A 22623-nucleotide genomic window follows, 5' to 3' on the forward strand; every position below is an offset into this window, starting at 1 on the left:
TTATGGTGTTACCCCTGATAATTTTTTTGGGGGGGAGGGGTCCAGTTGTGGGCCTGAACTCCGGGCCTGGGCGTTGTCCCTCAGCTCTTCAGCTCAAGGCTAGTACTCTACCACTTGAACCACAGCGCCACTTTCGGCTTTTTTTTTCTTCTGCTTATGTGGTGCTGAGGAATTGAACCCAGGGCCTCATGCATGCAAGGCAAGCGCTCTACCACTGAGCCACCTTCCCAGCCCACTCCTGATAATTTTATGTGTATAGTAAATACAGATTAATTGGGTGGGCCTCACCAAATCACATAAACTCCTTCAAAAGTAGTCTTCTCTGGCTGATAGAAAAAAAAAAGTCAGAGATCTGAAGCAGAAGAATGGCTTGAATCGTGCTGATGTGAAAAAGAATATGGATAGCTGTTAGGGCCAAAAAGTGGCCCTGAGTGAAAGCCAGCAAGTAAATTGGAACCTCACACCTACAGCTGAAAGGAAATAGATTCTGCCAACAATTCCAAGGAATTTAGGAGTAGATTATTCCCAAGAGCATCCAGATAAGAGTCAAGCTTGGCCATCACCTTGATTTTGGCCTTTATGACCCTAAGCAGAGAAATCAGTTCAATCTACCCAGACTGCTGACCACAGAACTTGAGATAGTATGAGAGCTGTTTTAAGTTAGTAAATTTTTGACAACTTGTTATGAAGCAAAGCAAACTAATACAGGTGGAAATTACTTCTGAAGACATCAGGGGAGAATTCATAAGAACATGACCTGAGCAGTTCTTTTATGGACAAATAATACTTAAATGTGGAGAGATTGGGGGAGAGCATTCTGGAACTTCATTCAACACTTTGAACAAACATTTTTGTGTTTGTATCTATTATGCATCAGGCACAATGGAGCTAGCTTTAAGTAAGAGAATAGAGCTTTTTAGTTAGCAGGCAACGTTTTACATGCTCAATGTATACCTGATATACTATATAATGGCTAATTTAAGTGCTCCTGGAGTAGGGTTTGAAAACACTGAAGAATCATCCCTTGTTTTATTTTCTATTGGGAAACCAAGTTCCTATTCTCTATAGGTTATTCTTCTCTAAAATATTATTAAGAATTTTGTCAAGCTAAGAGTCAAATTTGGATATTCAAGTCATGGAAGACAGATTGGACAACTTAAAACCACAGAAATAATTGGCTCAGAACAGAACAAAATTAAAACCCAGAACTAAGTTATCCTGCTCATCAGAAGGGGACAGCTCAACATGTATAATAATCTTTTTAAGTATAATAGTTGCAACAAAAATCACTTCATAAATAAGAGAGTAATATTTACTATTAATCAGTATCAATTAGACAACACTCGTTAGAAAAGAGAAAAAGTTAAAAGCCATAAAAATGTAAAATAGACCAGGTGATCATTTTTATAGATTATTATATATAAAATATCCAAGCAAAATAAGAGAAAACTCACCATAAACTGCAAGATAGTTCAGTAAAAAATTAAAAATAGAATTATTTTATATAAATAGCAATGAACTAGATTATATGGTACCAGTATAAATAGCAACAAAGATAAAAAGCTAGAAATGAAAATAACAAAAAAGACAAGCTTCATATTAAGATAATTTTACTATTCCATTATAGAAGGTCTTATTAATAAGTAGCAATTCACCCCTATTCTTGGCTAGGAATATATTATAAAGATGACATTTCTCTATAAACTAAGTATTTACTATGTTTTTTTTTAAAACTTGAAAACAAATTCCAAAGCCTAGATTTTTATGTTGATGAATAAAAGTACTTCTACAGCATTTTAGGCCATATTTTATCAATTAATTTAATCATAAAAACTTTAACAAAGGCAGTATTATCTTCATACTACAGAAGACTCTGAGGTGCAGAGAGATTAAATAATTTACTCATACAGTCTTTATACAAGACCTACAAGAATGATAATAAATGTTTAATGGCAGAGAAGTTATCATACTTACTGTTAGGTAAGTATGATAGTACTTAGGTCAGCACCTAACACAAATCACATGCACGGTAGTTAATACACATTTTTTGCAGTACTGGGATTGAACACAGGTGCATATGCTTGCAAGGCTGGTGCTCTACCACTTGAGCCATGACTCTATCTTAAAATACCTTTTTTAGGGGGGGGGATTGAATTGTAAATTGCAGATGTGAAATGCAATTTCTTTACTTGAATTATGGAGAGTAACTGTAGGAAAAACTTTCATAAGGCATAGGACCTATGCCCTAATTTGACATGAAGTAAGCTGAACTGGGTAGTTAAACAGTGATCTTCTATATGAAAATTATCACTTTCACATTTATTCCCTTGTTAGCTTCCTTTTAAAATTTGTATTCTAGCTAGTTTCTCTTTGTGTGTGTGCTGGGTTTGATCTCAGGACCTTGTGCTTACTAAACAGATGCATTACCACTTGAATCTATGTCTACATCCCTTCTTTTGCTTTAATTCTTTTTCTCAGGCTGACCTAGACCATGATCGTGTTTATGCCTAAGATGACAGGTGCATACACCATGCCCAGCTTATTTGTTGACAGGGGGTCTAGCTAACTCAATCCTCCATTTTTCTCTCCCAAATTGCAAAACCTTATTCAAAGTTAGCAAACACCTGTATTCCCAGCACCTAGGAAGCTGAAGCAGGACTGAGATGTTCAAGGACAGCCTGGGCTCTTTAAAGAGAACCTATTTCAGAAGAAAAACGAACAGCAAGAAGAAAAAGTAAAGCCAGTTCACAGGAAATGGCACAGTCAAAATAAAAAACTGACAATGTCTTGGGTTGGAATTCTAGGTTTGATGGCTACTACTTGTGGTGATCTTGGGCAAGTCACTCAGTAATAGCCTCTTCTCCCTCTAGTGCCTGTCCTATATAATAAATAAAATAATATCTGCTTCATATAGTTATTGTGTGGGTAAATTAAAATGCTTTATGTAAACTTCCCAATAGTCTGTCCTTGTCTCTTTCCTTCAATAGCTATTTGTAAGCTATTTATTGGTTTTCACACTAAGCCATTAATGCTATACTTTTTCTATGTCATACATCATTTGTTTTTCTTTCTAACTTCCTATAGTTAAGATCATATATTGCTCTTATGGTACTTGATTTGACCAGGGATGTCTAAAAAGATAAGACTCACTAAAAAGACAGCATCTAGGATAAACAATAAAATTCATAGCACTTTGAAGATAAATACTAAAATCCAGTGAGAGGAGACTGCAGTCAGGGGATTTGGTAAACTGGCAGAAAAATGCAAGTAGGATGACAGGAGAGCATAAAACTATAGGAGACAAAGGACAGGCTTACATGTGGAACCTAAGTTTTATATATATATACATATATATATAAAACATATCTCTCTATATAATATATGTATGTATGTGTGTATATGTATACACACATATATGTTTTTTGGTGTGTGTGTGTGTGTGTGTGTGTGTGTGTGTGTATGTGGGTATGTATGTGTGTTGGTACTGGGACTTGAGCTTGGGCCTGGGTACTGTCCCTTAGCTTTTTTCCTCTATCACTTGAACCACACTTCCACTTCTGGTGTTTTGCTGGTTAGTTAGAGATAAGGGCCTCACAGTTTGACTGCCTGGCTTCAAACCTTAATTCCCCAGATCTCTATCCTGAGTAGCTTGGATTGAAGGCATGAGTGACCATTGCCCACCTTATTATATGTATTTTTAAAGCAAATATGATACTCATATTCATGTTTAAAACAGAACTTAAAATTAGCTATATCAACTAGCTGTGCTAACCACAAAGCTAGTTGTTCTGCCTTTAGTTCCATGAAAGCACAGATAAGACAAGCAGCTAGAACCATGTGCTCATCCACTGAAGTTGCTGAACACTTTCTAGTGCCAAGCTATGGACTCAATTACAAAGAAGAAAACAGGCAGTTCCTGCTTTTAAAGTAATCAATATAATGAAAAAGGTATTTAAAAATCCAAAGCATAGTTATATTCAAAACAATATCGATTAAAGAAAAATCTAGGAACTCAGAGGAGGGACCACTAACTAAGTCCCCGGGAGATATGGAAGTTTGAGAGGATAGATAAACAGTATTCCTCAGAAAAGACACTACACTTGCAAATAACCACAAGCAAGAAGGAACATGTGCTCAACAAGGAGCTTGGTATGGGGGAAGCAGATTACTAGAGAAGTAGCAGCTGGGATAGGGAGACCTTAAGCAAGGCTCCAAAGGCACTTTGGTTTTAGGGCTCTACAGCATCCCTGATAATCACTGAGCTTCAGCATGCACACATTATTGTGATGACTTACTGACTTAATTCACCCCAGCCTTCTCACTACATTGTTTGGCAGCTGTTAAAAATGTGATCTCTCTCTCATGAGCTAAAAACTTTCCCTTTCTGATCTGTAACCATTTTTTATTAATTCAGTACCTCACCAGTTTAACTTTACTGCCCTCCCCCGCCTTTCAAATATGAAGATAGCTATCTCCTTCTCTTAGATGCTTGATGCTTTTAACTTGTCTGGACTAACCTGCACTTCCAGGCTTATCAATACGTTCCATTACACTTTCATTCTCCATCAGATTAAGCTGTTACAGAGCCTCACTAAGGAAATTTCAACAGAGAGGGACCCCTGATTCCCCAGTGAGTCTTTGTTTTGTCTGTGTCTCTCTGAGTGGTGCAATATGTGAGAACATCAGTTGTTGTTTGCCAAACTGTCATGCCAAGACCCCAGCCTCGCTTGCATGACACTGTGTCCCATTATGGGTCTACAATAAAGCATCAACTTGCCATTTTTGAAAGAAGCCTCAAACATCCCTTGACACAGTTTATGTCATGCTACTCCTGGAACATCATTCCTCATTCTTTCCTGGCCGATGTGGCTTGAATGTTTGTGCTCTCCCAAATTTCTATGGCAAGTCCCTGTTCTACATTACAATGGTATTTGGAGATGCAGCCTTCGGGAGGTAATTAGGTTTTGAGTGTGGGGCCCTTGTGGCACGATTAGTGCCCCTGTAAAAAGAGGTGGGAGAGAAATGCTTCATCTGCCTATCTCTTTTTAATATTGTGTCTATTTATAGTTCATAAAGCCTTCAAAGTATTGCCATCTTTGCTTTTCAGACAACACTGAGGTTCAGAGGATTATACAATTCTTTAGGTTAAACAACTGTCCATAGGTAAGATGATACTCAAACACTGGTTTGATTTCAAGCCCGTGACTATCAACATTGCTGCTCCCACAACATTCTAGGTACTGTATATTATGGATAAATACTATAGAGACGCTACTATTGCTTCAACATGAAGAACCTCCCTCCCTCCCTTCCTTCCTTCCTTCCTGGCACTAGGGTTTGAACTCAGGGACTTACACTTGCCAGGCAGGCACTCTATTTTCAGATATAGTCTCATGCCTTTGTTTTGCCACTGAGGTCTGGCCTCAGACCCCCAACCCTCCTATCTATGACTTCCAAAGTAGATGGGCCTGTGGGATATATTCCACCATGCCTGCCTTATTGGCTGAGATGGTGTCTTGCTAACTTTTTGGTATCTGGGTTGGCCTCCCAATCTCCACCTCCAAAGTAGCTGGGATTACGAGTGTAAACCCCTGTACCCAGATCCTCCTTTAGTTTTGATTGTAGCCATTCGATTGTGATGTGCCTTGGTGTGTGTGTATGTTGTAGTTAGTCCACTTTTAGTTTCCTGAATCTATACATTTAAGTCTTCCTTAAAATCAAATTAGGAAAAAAAATGACCATTTTATCTTCTAAAAACTTCTTTGTCCTCATTCTTTTTTTCTTCTGATCACTTATGTGTCAGGTCTTTCCATACTGCCCACCATAGCTACCTAGAAATCTAATCAACATTTCTTTTCTGTTTTCATTTTCCTCCTCCTCCTGTTGCTTGTAGGTAGGGTGTTTTTATCCTTGTTCCATCAGCCCCTGGGGCTTTAATTATTTAATTTTTACTTATTATCTTTTCATTTTTGTTTATTGCTTTATCATTTAAGTTCACTGAGTTGACTTTGTCATCTCTATTTTGCTGTTAAACTTATCTAGAGATTTTATTTTAGATATTTTTTATTTTTCAGTTTCCACATTTGTTTCTTGCTTTTTTCTCATTTAGAGTCTGTTTCTCTGCTGAGGATTTCCTTGTCCCCCAGGATGCATGGGAGATTGGTTTCAAGATTCCAAAATCTACAGACACCAAAACATGTGCATGTTCAAGTCCAATGTATGCTATGGCACAGTACCTGCATCTGACATCACCTCTAGTTCATTTCTAAAACTAATATAAGTACTACATAAGTAGCTATCATACTGTATTGTTTAGGGATTAATGACAAGAAAACAAAATCTTGGGGCTGGGAAGGAGGCTCAGCAGTAGAGTGCTTGCCTTGCATGTATGAGGCCCTGGGCTTGATTCCTCAGCACCACATAAACAGAGCACTGTGGCTCAAGTTCAAGCCCCACGTCCAAAAAAAAAAAAAAAGCAGTATTCAAAGAAAACAAAAGCATGCACATGCTCAATATAGATGCATGTTTCTTTCAAATGTTTTCCACCCATGGCTGGATCTGTAGATGTGGAACCTATGGATAGGCAGGACCAACTATATCTACTTTCATTAAAAGCATATTCTTCTATATCCTTGATCATCATTATAATAGTTGTTTTAACATTTTCGTCAGCTAATTCCAACATTTGGGTCATCTTGGGGTTGGTCTTCATTGATTTCTCTTGAGAATAGTTCAAATTTCCTGTTTCTTTGTATGTTGAACAATTTTAAGTTATATCCTAGACATTGGGACCACATTGAATTTTTAGTTTAGTTTAGCAGGAAATTAACTTGGCTAAACTCAAACTGCCAACTCTGTCTTCCTTATAGCAAAGGTAGGGGATTTTTCAGAGTCCAGACTGCATGAGGGCTCAGTTAGAAATTTGGGCAGAGGTTATATATAGAAGATGGGACTCCTTTCTCTAGTTCTCAACTTATATAATTTCTCCTTTTATTTTCCAGTAACTGTGGTTCCCTGGAATTCTGTTCTCCAATGTTTCAAGACCTTAAAGACTGTTAAGTGTCTAAAAACTTTTCACTTTATTTATTTATTTAGGCTGATCTTGGGGTTGAACTCAAGGACTGGGCACTGTCCCTGAGACTTTTTGCTCCAGGATTGTGCTCTACCACTTGAGCTATAGCTCCACTTGACCTTTCCTGGGGGAGTTACTTAGAGATAAGAGTTTCACAGGGGCTGGGAAGGTGGCTCAGTGGTAGAGCGCTTGCCTTGCATGCATGAGGCCCTGGGTTCGATTCCTCAGCACCACATCAGCAAAAAGAAAAAAGCCGGAAGTGGCACTGTGGCTCAAGTGGTAGAGTGCTAGCTAGAGTGCTAGAGAGCTGAGGGACAGTGCCCAGGCCCAGAGTTCAGGCCCCATAACCGGACCCTCTCCCCCCCACCAAAAAAAGAAAAAGAAAAAAGAAGAGTTTCACAGACTTTCCTAACTAGACTGGCTTGAACAGCAATATTCAGATCTCCTCCTCCTGAGTAGCTAGGCATAAGTCATTGGCACTCAGCTTTTCAAAAAAAGTTTATTTTTTATTTATTTTTCTTGAAGATCCCTCACTGGTCCTTCTTCCATGAATGGCTAAGATCAGGAGCAAGGAAGAAGCATCAGCATGGGAAGAGAAGGTCATCTAACATTCCATTTATTTATTTATTTATTGGTCCGGTCATGGGGCCTGAACTCTGGGCCTGGGCGCTGTCCCTCAGCACTTCAGCTCAAGGCTAGCACTCTACCACTTGAGCCACAATGCCACTTCTGGCTTTTTTCTTTTTGTTTATGTGGTGCTGAGGAATCGAACCCAGGGCCTCATGCATGCAAGGCAAGCGCTCTACCACTGAGCCACCTTCCCAGCCCCCTAACATTCCATTTATAAACAGAACTAAACAGACAAACACAATCAGAATTGGCAGTGTGGGCCAGGGGAGGAACAGGTGGGAGTAGGGGTGTCTTTAAAACAACAACAGTATCTAAGAGAATTTTAGCTGTCCTGCAGTATTACAGATTAGGGCTTGCTCTCAGGTTAAGAGCTATGCAAATGAGACACTTACCATGTCCCCTAGAGGTTTACTCTCCCCTAGTAATTGCTTCCCATTGGCTGTTCTCCAGTATTTGTCTTTATTCTTTTTATCCAATATTTGTGTTTTTTAATCTGCAGACGGGGTGATCTGACAAGAGCCACTTTGTAATACCAGAAGCAGAACTTTCAAGGGATTTTTTAACTAAAATATGCTTACTTTTATATGTATTAAGAATATATATATATATATATGAATAAAACAAAGACAGAGAAGATACAATAGCAAGAAAATTTTGCAAGTTAAAAAGCAAATGGACAAGTGGTAACTAACTTAGTAGACCAAAAGTGGGGAAAATGGAGAGGCAATCTGAGCTATACCTCAGAATCCCCAAAGGCTCAGGAACTGATGGCCCCAGGCACTTCTTGAAGTGACAGTCAAACTAGGGTCAAGAACAGGAAGACTGGCTGGAAATCTATAATCCAATTATATCCCCATATCCTCTCCCAGCTTCAAGAACCAGCAACTTCTGTCTTATTCTGACAAATATGCTAGAATTTTATTCTCTGGAGAGGAAATGTCTGACGCAATTAAAGGTAAAGGCACTGTACTAAAACCAGGATGATTTAGTGAACACACACATATTAAATAGGATGAACCTCTAGTCTTTTTCCTCAATTATACTTGCAGAATGCAGGATGATTGTAAAATCATAGACAGGCCCAAGAAAAGTCTAAATAAGACATTAGTTGTTCCTCAATGAAAGAGACAAGCCATATAATCCTAGAGTGAACTCTACTGTGAATCCTAGTAACAACCCCTATCTACTCAAAGTGTTTCCAACTACTATTCAAATCTCTCTTTACAATGATATACAATCAAATATCACTAAACTTTTTTTTTGCACAAAGCTTTTAATACAAATGATATGTCAAGACAAAAACAAGGATATAATTTTTAAAAAACAATGACTATGTTCACACATATAAAAGAAGACATTAGTCACATGAAATAACAACAGGCTGCTAGTCAGGAGAAACATTCTTAGAACTTCAAATGAAAGAAGAAAAAAAATGGAAGAGTAAGACAAAAGCAAGAGAATCTCTTAGAAGGTAAGAGAAAATGGAAAGAGATGGAAACTAGGAGAGAAGAGAGAAATGAGAGGGTCAGTGCAGAAAACCTGAGAGATTTGCAAAATAAAAGGAAGATATTATCAATGAAAGAATTCAAGGAAATTTCCTAGAATGTGGAGTGAGTATCCAGTCTAATAGATAAATAAACCATCAGTCTTCAATTTCAAGTACTGATGACAAATTTTTGAGTCCCTACAAATTTTCAGGAAGAAAACAAGGCAAAACAAAACAAACAAAGGAAATGGGACACACACAAATAAGAAGGAAATCAAAATTCACTAGATTTCTTAGTAACCCTGGAAGCTAAAATACTACTTAACAATGACTTCAAAATTCTTACAGAAAATGGTTTCCAGCCTAAAATCCCATATATAGCCAAAGACTAATACAGATATTTTCAGGAATTTACCTCTATGTTCCCTTTCATAATAAATTACATACGTATGTGCTCCAACAGAATGTAGGAGTGAAATGAGGAAGAGAAAAACAAGGACTCTATCTAGGACACAGAGATTTCAATTAAGAAAAATTATGGGAATCCCAGGATTATGATAAAGACAGAGAATAATATGAAATATTAGAACAGATACGAAGGTTGCAGGAGAGAATTCAATCTAGTTCAACCCAAGAGTGATACTGTTTAAATCTTATGTGTGTGTGTGTGTGTGTGTGTGTGTGTGTGTGTATACACACACATATATACATATAATTGATTATATATCTGAGATACTGAATAGCTTGAGATTTATTAAACTGGTAGATAATTGGAGATAGAATTAATCGTTTACATATTAAAAATTAAAGAGAATCAAGAAAAAATAAAACTAAGCAGATAAAAAATTAAATAGGAAAAAAGTAAGTACACTACATACTACTTGCTTACTATTAGTTATAGACAGAGCAATTTAAATAATAACTATTGGTAGAATGTGGGAACTGAAAGGGCCTATGAATGTGGTAAAAGGGAGCTCAATTCTCATTCTCTACTGAAGAAATCAGTGATAGTCTGAAAACAAAATTCAAGAAGTAGCCATCCTATCTATTATTATTTTGTGACTTGGAGGCAAATTCTTTTTTCTTTTGTGGTACTGGGTTTGAACTCAAGGATTTATGCTTGCTAGACAGGTACTCTACCATTTGAGCCACATGCTAGACCCTTTTTAGTTTTCGTTATTTTTCAGGAGGGTCTTCTATGTTGGCTTGGGGCCAGCCTCAGACCTTGATGCTTCTAATTGCAGCCTCTTGAGCAACTGGGATGCTAGCACCATCATGCCTGACTTACTGAAATGGAGAGTCTTGCTTGCTAACTTTATACCTGGCTTGGAAGCTTGATTCTCCTAATCTCTAATTCCAGTGTAATAAGAATTATAAAGGTGAGCCACCCAGCACAGCTATGCAGGCAAATTCTAAGAGAATTTCCTAAAATTGTTGAAAGTGATTCAGTTTAGAAAATACCACAAACAAATTACTGATTGGGCAGAAACCTAGGTACAAATGTATGAGTTGATATTTTTAAGTCCAGGTGGGAAGGGGACTGATTCAATCTACCTTCTATGTTATGCGCTAGGCCCTGTGTTAGGAGAAAGGGTTGAGTAAGTTCTAATCTCTGGTCCTTAAGGAACTGACTAGGGTCAGGAGGGAAGACACACAAGAAAAACAAGAGAAATATGATTAAGACTGATATATTTGATTGATTGCTTGGTTTTACTATAAGTCCAGCCAGGAGAAAAGATGACAACTGAGAATGCTGCAGGAAGGTTAAGTGAATTTTCATAGAAGAGCAGAGGCCTAGTCAGATAATGAGTCAGAGAATGAGTGAGTGTTTCAGGCAAAGGCAGTATAAAAGCAAAACAGAAGACTGGTCTTTCCATGAGTAGATCAGCTTCTGGCATAAGGGGCATTGCAGGAATCTTGGGGTGGGAGGAAGTAGTATTGGGATTCTGAGCTGTGATAGTAAGGAAGAAGATAAATGATCCAAAGCCTTTGCATTGCTCCTCTGCATTGCTCAAGAGTTTATTTGAGGGAGAGAAGAGGATGGGGGAATGTGGCATGTGGAAAATTATTAGAAGGCTTTAAACGAGGGGTTGACATGAATAGATTCACCAGGCTGTTTCCCCATACTGCTTTCTCTCCTCATAAAACAGCTCACTTAATGACATGTATGTGAGCAGGCAATTCACTTGGGAGGCAATAAAGAAGCTCTTTACTGACAAAAAACAGCCAATGGGAAAGTACAGGAGCACTACAATAGTGTGACCGACCTACACATTTTTACAAATGAGTAGTATCAGGGTTCAGAGGATTGCCTTGGACTAAACCAAGCATGCTATAGTGGCCAAGGGTAAAGTACTAAATCTATACTCGGCTCTAAAATGAGAATAGAAAAAGATATGAATCATCCACTTCAAGGACTGTTATCAAGATCAATAACATACATAAGCTGGGTGCTGGTGGCTCACACCTGCAATCTTAGCTACTCAGGAGTCTGAGATACGATTATCATGGGTTTGAAGCCAGCTGTTAGGAAAGCCCATGAAACTCTTATCTCCAATAAACTACTCAGAAAAAGGTAGAAGTGGTGTTTTGGCTCAAGTGGCAGAGCACTATCCTTGATCACCAAAGCTCAGGGACAGCACGCAGGCCCTGAGTTCAAGTCCCACAACTGGCAAAACAACAATAACAAAAACCCCAACAAAAACCATACATAGTAATTTTTGTATTAAAGTATCCTGATCTTCTGCTTCAAGTGTCTAACTTGTACAAACTGTTTAATTTTTCTGAGCTTTAAGATGACTGTAAAGTGTAGACTATTTCATCTCTGCTACTGGGCCGAGAATTCAGGACTTTGCTGACAGTCACCATGACTATTACTATAGCAGTATCTTAGCTATATGTGGTTTAAGGAATAGTGACCATAGTGGCTATACAGTCAAAAAGCACTCTCTGAGAATATGTAACATGATCTCATGGTCTCTGATTTATCAGAATCTTTAAGAAAAATAAGCACAAAAGGGACAAGATTTAAAAAAACAGCACAATACTACCTATGATAAGGTCAATTTTAGAACAAAATGACCATTATCTATATGTGTATTTCTCAAGAATTGCATGTAGGGATTTACCAAACATATATCTAACTTTGGTCATTGGCATTCCAGTGTACCCACACACATTCACAAAGGTGTGTGTGTGTGTGTGTGTGTGTGTGTGTGTGTGTACATGTGCACACATATAGAAACATTAGGACTCACAAAGGAAAAATAAATCTCTCACACTTGAAAATTAAGGAATTGTGCAGGCAGCAAATCTCTGAGTGAAGCTGATGCTGTAGGTTATACAAGCCAATAATTTATGTTAGGGTTTCACAAACTGCTAGACACTAGGAAAGAAACCAAATATGTCAAATTACATCAATAAAAAGGTATGACTAGCTGGGCTGTCTCAGATGAGATGCTGTTTCTTGCAATAAACAGCAATGGCTAGAATTGAGATGACTAATGAGGCAGTGCGATAATAAAAACAAAACATGGGATAATAGTTGCTGCTAGATCTACAACATTGGGGATCAATGAAATAATGCCTGTTGCCATATTTACACAATCTTGTGGGGCTATTTTGGCGGAGGGGAGGGAAGAGGGAGAAGAAAGTTCAAATCATTTCTAAACTAGCAATTTGTCTGCCTAGATTTTGTTTAGGCTGTTACAGTTACAATAAAATATGATCTTTCATATAAAATCACTTATGACCTTGGTAAAATATTGCTTTATATTAACTGGCTCTTGGGGCACTTTAATTTTATGAAACATGCTCTTTAAGTTTTCAAAAGTATGAAAGCTAAACTAGATATTCCTAGTCTACCACATCACGTTAACAAGCTATCAAAGACATGGGAACACACACAAAAAAAATATGTCAAATCCCCACCTAATTAGTTTCAAATACGAAAGGATACTTAACTTACAACTAAAAGCAAAGTACTGTCAAGAATTTAAATTCTAAATACCTAGGGGATGGATGTGAGTATGTCCCAGACCATGGAAGAAAGTAACCAAAATGAAAGATAGTTGGAAATTCCCACACCCCTTTAAGACAGGATGAAGCAGTTTTGAAGATGTGAAATGGGAAGTATTTGTAGAATGCCTGGTGAAAAGTGCTAAAGAAAGGTTCAAGTTTGCAGGTTAAGTGGGAGGTATTTGTAGTTCAGAATATGTGCCATAAACAGGCCCACGTTTTAAACTACAAATATATAATTAAGAGGAGAGTCACCTTTGTATGACTTACTTAAGTCATATTATCTTCCTTGCAAGCTAGTTAGTTTGTTATCTTCTTACTGAGAGAATGGCATTTTGTGCCTTTGGACTGATGAGGGAAAGTGGACTGTACTGAGTATACCCGGAGGGCTCAAGACTGTAAGAACAGCCTGTTTTGCTTACTATTGTTAATGAAATACATATTATTTAAAGCTCACGATAATGCTGTGCTGGATTTCAGAGAGGAGCTATACTTACATAAAGTCATGGAAGCCACAACATGTGCTCCCTGGATCTCCCACAGAGGGAGTAGGACAGATGACAGATGGCTATGGATCCTGACTGCATTCATGCAGTGATGTGCATTGTAGTCATTTGCTAAGGCAGGGCTTGAGAGACATGAGAATCTAGCTTGAGGGCTTTAGAAAAACTTGGAAGAAAAATTCCTAGAACTGAATTATAGTCTGAAACTCTTCCTACTCAGTCCTCCTTCCTTTTCTCTCATTCCATAGGTAGCTATATGCATTATAGTCTGAAAGCTCTTCGGAACTACAAGAAATGTTTTGGAGCTAACCATTCTTGGAGTCTACTTCTTATTGGATCCAAATAAATGAAGATAAGAGTCTGATGCAAAGGTCCCACTGCCTGCCTTCCTCTTCCTGAACCCCAGGTTCACACTGGGGGTAAGGACTCAAATATGGAAGGAAATGATGCTGGGAGATGAGAGGTGTGCATGTCGGCAGCTTTGCAAAATTGTTACTTCTTTATTTTATTTTATTTTTTTTTGTCAGTTGTGGAACTTGAACTTTGGGTCTGGGCACTGTCCCTGAACTTTTTAGCTCAATGCAAGCCCTTTACCACTTGAACAACAGGGCCACTTCAGGTTTTCTGGTAGTTAACTGGAGATAAGAGTCTCATGGACTTTCCTTGCCTGGGCTGGCTTTGAACCGCGATCCTCAGATCTCAGCCTCCTGAGTAGCTAGGATTACAGGAGTGAGCCACTGGCACCCAGATAAATTGTTACTTCTTGTGGTCCATTGGGAACTTCATAGCTCAAGTTCTAAACAACAATAAAAGCAAAAACTGATAACACAACAAAAGGGTACCACACTGCCAAGGATAGCCCTAGTGTCTGAAGGCAGTCGTTTATCGATTCCTCAAATGAAAAAAATCACATTGGCATCTTTGGCAAATGGCCCAAAGGGAGACGATAATGAATTAAGGAGATGTTTAGTCAATAGATACTTTGGTTAAGGTAATGTGGCAGGCAATTCATCAGAATAATTAGATTTCATACAGATGTGAACTATTTCTCCTAAAGAGAAACTTTGTTTAAACTCCTCCATACCACCCAGAGCCTATTATAATACTTCTGGCTCACATATCTAAAAGGCTCACATTTCTGGCTCACATATACAAAACTCTGTATATATTCTGAGTTTCAGATTAAAATTGGAAAATTAAGATAACATATATAAGTATATGTTACTTATAAAATATAGGGAAAGTAGGATGTCACTTTTTTTTTTAAAAAAAGGGTTCTTATATACATGTAAGAAATGAGTTAACTTAAAATAAATGATATTAAGTATATCATAATCACTATGTTTTAGAGAAGGAAAGAGAATAAAAATGACAACATAATAATGAATGTCTTTGGCTTTTCACATCTTTTACATCTTAACCAGAATAAAAGATCTTAGACCATTACTAAAAGCTCTGCATTCTCTGAGACTCTTAAATCCAGATATTAATACTACCTTTATAGAAATAAATAAAAGAACACTGATGGAGGACATAAAGTGCATTAGTGCTAGTGTTATCTCTCCTGGTATGAATTTAATGGGTATCTTAATAAGGAGATATAAACTAATGTCACTGATTAGGAAATATATCTACTCACATCACTTAGTAGCCTCCAGTGGGGCTTGATGCTCATGTCTGAGTGGAATTACTATAAAGCAAATGATGAATTAGTGTCAGGGGCAGAGGGACACATAAATGTGCCTCAGAGATGAAGCAATTACATTCTGGTACATCACAGGCTACAGGTCAACTCAAAAGATCATGTAGTCGATCCTCAGGCGGCCCTCACCAACCTGGCTAAGCCCACTCACTTGCTGAAGCTAAGCTGTTTTGATAGCTGGGCTACAGGCTTCCTTGGCTATAATAATCTGAAAGAAACATTTACGTGTTTTAAGTCTCTTTTAATCTCCTAAATACCATGAAGTGATGTTTATCAGATTTTAAGACACAGGCACATTCCGCTCAGATGATTTCATTCTCAGGGGATCCTGTCATTATGAAGTCTTATTAAAAAAAGGCAAAGGGTCATGTCTAAGAATCTTAAGTGACATTACAAACTCAATCTAAACCAAAAAAAATTGGCGTTGGCTACACGAAGCAATTTCCTTTTTGTGGTTAGTTTAATGGTCAAAATTCAGCAAACTTTGAATATAGTGACTACCACAATTAGTATATCAAAAATGTGGACACTGTCTCTCCTACTTTCTCTTCTAATTAGGTTTGATTTCAACACTCAGTGCAGAGGTTTGACTTACAAGTGGTAAATGCCCCCAAATACCCACAAATGCTTTACTACTAGGCATTGGGGAAATCTTACATACTTTTAGGAACACTGGAAAAGACATCTGTCCAAAATTCAGTCTACTCATTTATTTAGAGCTTGTTTTCACATTTCATACCCTTAAAATGGTCACAGATGTTACTTCCCATTTATTTTTCTGTAACATGAAAGAGAAAAAAATACCAAAAGTATTCCATACAGATTTGTTTCAGTGATTTTATTTTTTTTATTGTGCTAGTACTGGGCTTGAACTCAGGGCCTGGGTGCTGTCCCTTAGTGTTTACTGCTCCAGGCTGGCATACTCATACTTGAGCCACAGCTCTACTTCTGGCTTTTGGGTGATTGACTGGAAGGTAAGAGTCTCACAGCATTCTATGCTTCCATCAGAAAGAATGGCATTGCCTCATTTGTAAGGAAATGGAAAGACAGAAAAAATTATATTCAGTGAAGCAAGCCAAACCCAAAGAAATAGAGGCTGCACGGTTCCCTCATTTGCAATAACTAGAATATGTCTAGGATATTCCTAGCAGAGGATCACAATAGCTCAATAACTATGTGCGTATGACTACATAAAATGATGCTTATTGAAGTGAACTTCAAGAAATGGAAACAAGACTATTTTTTTTTCTTTTTTCTTTTTTTGTGTGTGTTTCTTCGGTTTATCCCCTGTTGTTACTGTTTTTAATTTCTGTACACTTTTGTCTTGTATGTAAGTTTATCTGATTTGGGCATGGGAAAGGGAATCATACCAACAGTGGGACAAAGGGGGAACCAATACAACAGTCATATGAACTTTATAACTTGGGAGTGAAGGGAGTCGGGGGAGGGGGTGGATGATGACGTAACTGTAACTCACCTGTATATCACCTTTACAATAAAATTTAAAAAAAAGTCTCACACACTTTCCTCCCTGCTTGGCTTTGAACCATGATCCTGAAATTTCAGCCTCCTAAATAGGATTAGAGGTATGAACCACTGGCAAACAACTTCAGCAATTTCTTTAAAATTCCTCCATTTCTGGGGCTGGGAAGGTGGCTCAGTGGTAGAGCGCTTGCCTTGCATGCTCGAGGCCCTGGGTTCGATTCCTTAGCACCACATAAGCAGAAAGAAAAAAGCCGGAAGTGGCGCTGTGGCTGAAGTGGTAGAGTGCTAGCCTTGAGCTGAAGAGCTGAGGGACAGCACCCAGGCCCAGAGTTCAGGCCCCAGGACCGGACCAAAAAATAAAATAAAATAAAATAAAATAAAATTCCTCCATTTCTGAATTTATTTCTGTCAAATGAAGGCAACAATAAAAACCCCAAACTCTATTGTGAAGATTAGGGAAAAAGAATTTAAAAATTTGCTCTGTATATAGGTAAAATAAAATTAGATATTTTTGTGAAGCTAAGACAAATGAAATGCTCTAGTTCAAAATTCTTTCTCTTCTGATATACAACAACAAAATATGAAGTCATTGGTAATGGCAATTATTTCTCAAGCAATGACAAGAATTCAAGGGTCCAGGGCTTAGGAAGAGTGTGATTAGCCTAATGTTACAAAGAAGAAGAAGCATGTTGAGTTAGATAATCAAACAGAGGCAACTCTGAGGCTATAACACAATCTCAAGCTCTTTCCAAGATCTTGTGCTACTTTGCAAGACAATTTGGAAAGAGGGTAAGACTATTGGGGTTGGAAGCATGGATCAGGTGGTAGGGTACCAGTCAATGAGCAAAAGTGTCAGATATGGAGTTTGAGTCCTGGTCTTGGGCCAAAAATGTGAGACTACAACTAGATGAAGACAGAAATGCTTGAGAGCAATTCAGAGAAATCTAACCATATTACAGTGTACAACAGATTTGTGAGCCCCAATTCCTTGTACAGGACACCTCAACAAATGGCATCGCTGACCAGAAAATAAACCCAGTTCCAGCTGTGTTGTGTTCCTAGCCATATACACTGCCCAAAGACGTGCTCAGTCTTGGTAATATGGCTGTAATTAGAATGTAGAGGAAAAAAAAAAATCACACTTATAGCAAGGTGATAGTGGCTCCCGTAACTCCAGCTACTCAAAAGGCTGAGATCTAAGGATTGAAGTGCTTTCTGTTTAGTTATTGCCAGTCCCGGGTCTTGAACTCAGGGCCTGGGCACTGTCCCTGAGCTTCTTTTGCTCAAGGCTAGCACTCTACCATTTGAGCTACAGCTCAAGTTTTTCTGTGTATGTGGTATTGAGGAATCAAACCTATGGCTTCATGCATGCTAGGCAAGCACTCTACCACTAAGCCATATTCACAGCCCCAGGATTAAAGTTTGAAGCTCAGCTAGGCAAAAAACAAGCAAACAAACAAAAAGTACATGACTTATCTCCACTTAACCAGTAAAATGCTAGAAGTTGAGGTATGACTCAAGTGGTAGTCTCAGCCTTGCATAAAAAAGCTAAGCAAGAGCATGAAACCCTCAGTTTAAACTCCAGTACACACACACACACACACACACACATACACACGCACGCACGCACGCACGCACGCACACCCACACACAATTTTACTACGAACTGATGAATTTTAAAGCGTCAGCTTTGAAGAGGTTTCTTCAAAGTAGAAATCTCTGCATCTGCTGGCACATCCTACAGTTTGATAGTTGTAGCCATATGCTAACCAACAGATGAAGCAGAGAAGTCTGGCTGCTAGGCCCAGGTTTATCACTGAGTATTTGAGTCATAATTATATACACACATACACAATTCTACTATGAAGCAAGATGTGCTTAATAAAAAAGTCAGGAATAAAAAGACAAGTAGAAAGATTATCTAAATCACACAAAACAAATACTGTATAACAATTTTGGCATGCATTCTCTACTTCCCCCTACAGATAGGAAAAATAGTTTGGTGCCTAAAGGTTTTATTTTAATAACTATAATCAGAGTATGTTTTCAATTCCATCCTTTCTTTCCTTCACTATTAAAAAATATTTCTGGGCCACATAATTATCATAAAAATTTAATTAAAGTGGATGTCCTCTGTTTATTTAATCTACTTTATATAATTATTTTTGGCTATGATAAATATGTTCAACTGTTTTCAAGAAGTTATATTTCTTCATGATAGAGTCTCTAAGAGGAACTATTAAATCCAAGTCAAAAGCTTTGATCAAATCTTTCTTTCTCAAATAAGAAATTCTGAGGATAACTACTCAGCTTTTTGTGAAAGGTTTAAATGCTGAATAAAATGCAAGATAGTATTATCATTATTTAAGTCCATGTTGGATTGGGCATACATTGTGATGTTACATAACTGACATAGTCATCCATAAATCTCCGAATAGAGTATGTGGTTTGTAAATTAATCTTTTTAATCAGTGTGTTGAGTCAAAACACTTGAAGGCAATTTTAAAAATAATGAACAGATTCAATGAATATTGAAATAATGACACTTAGGGTACATTATGCCCAACTCCTTTATTTTTTTTCTGCGCTACTGGGGTTTGAAATCAGCGATTTGCACTTGCCTGAACCTCACCTCTGGCTCTCCTTTACTTGTGCACACGTGTGTGCTGAGCACAGCTCCTGGGCACTGTCTCTGAGTTTCTGTGCTCAAGATTAATGCTCTACCACTTGAGCCACAGATTTACTTCCAGCTTTTTCCTGCCTGGAATGGCTTTAAACTATAATTATCAGGTCTTGGCCTCTGAGTAGCTAGGATTACAGGCATGAGAACCAGCACCCAGCTTCTCCTTTATTTAGATTGAGAAGACAGGCACGGTGCAAAGAGACTATTTTCTATCTGCCACATTTATTCTGAGAATGTGTATATACACAGAGAGACAATTTACATTGGTATCTATCAAAGCTATTAATGTAAATACAGAATAATAATAATTATTATTTGGATCCATTCAGCAATAACTAGGATTGCTAGAGAAAATAGGTTTTCATTTTTTAAAGAAATATACAATATCATTAGAAGTGCCAAAATCTAGAATTTTAAGTCAACTTTGCTATTCTCTTTTAAGAGCTAGACTTTGGGTTTGACTGAGAAGACCTAAGTTCAAGTTTTTGCTCTACCACTTAACAAATCTGTGTGACCTTGGAGAGAAACTTTACCTTTCACAAGCCTAGTTACTATGTTAGTAAAAGGACAATACAAATTCTGTATCTCAGAAAAAGAAAAATATCCTGTAGTGTATACAATGGCTTGCTATAAGCATGTTGTTAACTATTATCTGTATAACTATTATACTGGGAAAGGTAGAATGCAAAACCCAATATACTATGGTCAATCCACGTGAAATTGTTTCATTTCTATTTCATAGTGATGAACAAAACAAGGTGTTTCTTGAACATATATATTTATATATATATAATATATATATTTATATATAAAATAAATATATATATATAAATATATATATATATATATTTTTTTTTTTTTTTTGATACAAGATCTCCTGATAGCTCAGGCTGGCCTTGAACTCACAATCTTCCTGCCAGTCTCCTGAGCATAGCATCCATTTCTAAATTCAGTTCTAAAATGGCCTTACTTTATTTCATTTGGAGTTAAAAATATTGATTAGTTTTGTAATAGCAAACAAAATATACTCCCAAGTTTTTCAGGGGAGCCCTAAGAATACAATATTCCACTTGACTATAATACAATGTTCTAGAAAAGGGCATGTATTAGCCAGGAAATGTAGATGAAGCGGCAGTGGGAAGGCGACATTATTGTTCCAGAACAGAAAGTAAGCCACATGGTGAAGAGGTTTAGAGGGGTGGTGCTGACCCACCCTACTGTGATGCTTCCTCTAGGATTCACACACACCAGCCCTCTCTGCCTGAGTGTCTTCACCTTCCTTCTCTGCCTCTCTTAGAGCCATCCCTGACTCAGCCTTTATTAAAGTCACATCTTGTGCATTATCTCTAGGAATATACATTTCCCAAGAGTTTTCATAGATCCCTATTATTAGCACACACTACAATGTAATAGTTAAAAGGTTAGTCCAGAGTTAGAAACTAAGCCACATTCTGTCTCCCAATGGCCCAGCACAACACCTGACAGCGTGAACCAGCAGTCCTAGTTGGAGCCACAGAGACACTAGTCATAAGACTTAGGGATGAAAAAAGAAAACCCTCTAGAGCAGATACGTCTCAGCAATGAACTGTTTCTAGTCCAGGGGCCGGAGGTAGGGGAAGAAGGCTAGCCTAGAGCAAAAAAAGGCTGGTAGAGTGTGTGATTTAGAAAATTCTACCCACTTAGTTGCAAGATATATGTGTTATTTTCTTAGCTCTTCTATTATTTGAGGGACTCCAGCCTGTGTATAATTTTCAAAAAGCAGATCAATAAAAAATAAATTGATTATTCACAAAATAAATTAAACATCAAATAAATACATGAAATGCATAAACTTAACATTCACTAGTAATAAAAAAAACTACAAATCAAAAAAGGTTAATAATAAAAAATTATTTTGAGGACAAATAGCCAGATACATAATATCTAAGTAAAAGATGCTTACTCACTGTATTGGTGTTCATAATAGGAAATGATCTAAATGTCTATCAACAAGGAAACTATTAAATAAATTAAATTTATTTAATTAATTATTAAATAAATATACACATTGGTATATAGTATATCATTTACATAGAATTTTACCTGTATGTGCACATATGCTTATTGATAGCTACTATATGTATAAGTATATTTGATTAGATGTTCAGAAAAATATTCACCAAAATATTAACAATATCATTTCTAAATAGTAAAGTCTTAAGATTTAAATTTTTTTCTTAATGCTTTTCTGAACTTATACTCAGACTGGATCATTTATATGATAAAAATGCAATTTCTATTTTGGAAAAAAAAGAGGAACAAAAATATCCTAACTTGAAACTGAAGGACCAATAGTAACCCATAAGATGCCGAACATTTTTCCTTTCCTTTACACAGTATCTGAGTCCTGCAGGTAAACAGGCAACCTTCCCCATCTCCACCTCTAGGTTTGCTCTTGGCTTGACTTTGGCTTGCAATCTGCTCCCACATATTTTCATCTCATTTCCTAGTGGTGGGATATGGGATTTCTTCGTCACCAAAGAAGCAGTGTACTTTGCATTTCAATTACCCAGTCAAATACTTGCCCATACCTACTGTCCCAGGCATCACTTCTTTAGGCTTACTCACATAGACAGAAAATACTCCTATCAACTCCAAGAGGTGACAACTATCAGAAACCCTTTTTATACATGAAAACACTGAGGTAGAGAGAGGCTAAGTAATTATTACCAAAACAATGTAGCTAAGGTGAAAGAATAGGGATTTGAACCCAGGCAGATTAGATGCAGTGTAATAAGTTATGTAGCTCAGACTGGCCTTTGAACTCATGATCCTCTTTGCTTCAGCTTCCTGAATTCTGGGATTACAGACATGTGCCGCTATAACTGGCTCAGTATTTGCTTTTGACCACTTGGCTATGTTAATTATTTTTATTCTAGGATTTTGGCCTTTCACTCGCAAAATTTACATTAATTGGGATACTAATTTGATTCTTACTGAAAACCCAAGTCCGCAAGTTTCAAAATGTCCTTCTCTAGTAAGAACTAGAATTTACATATTTTTATT

At 37.4% G+C, this 22623-nt stretch overlaps 1 protein-coding gene across 2 annotated transcripts in view; it reads right to left on the reverse strand.

Moving 5' to 3' along the window:
- Positions 1 to 22623, reverse strand: part of Uvrag (UV radiation resistance associated) — a 317269-nt gene that overhangs the window by 41847 nt on the left and 252799 nt on the right. The window lies entirely within an intron of this gene.

Source organism: Dipodomys spectabilis, unplaced genomic scaffold (assembly GCF_019054845.1).
Source record: "Dipodomys spectabilis isolate Male_0828 unplaced genomic scaffold, ASM1905484v1 ptg000003l, whole genome shotgun sequence".
NCBI classification, from domain to species: Eukaryota; Metazoa; Chordata; class Mammalia; order Rodentia; family Heteromyidae; genus Dipodomys; species Dipodomys spectabilis.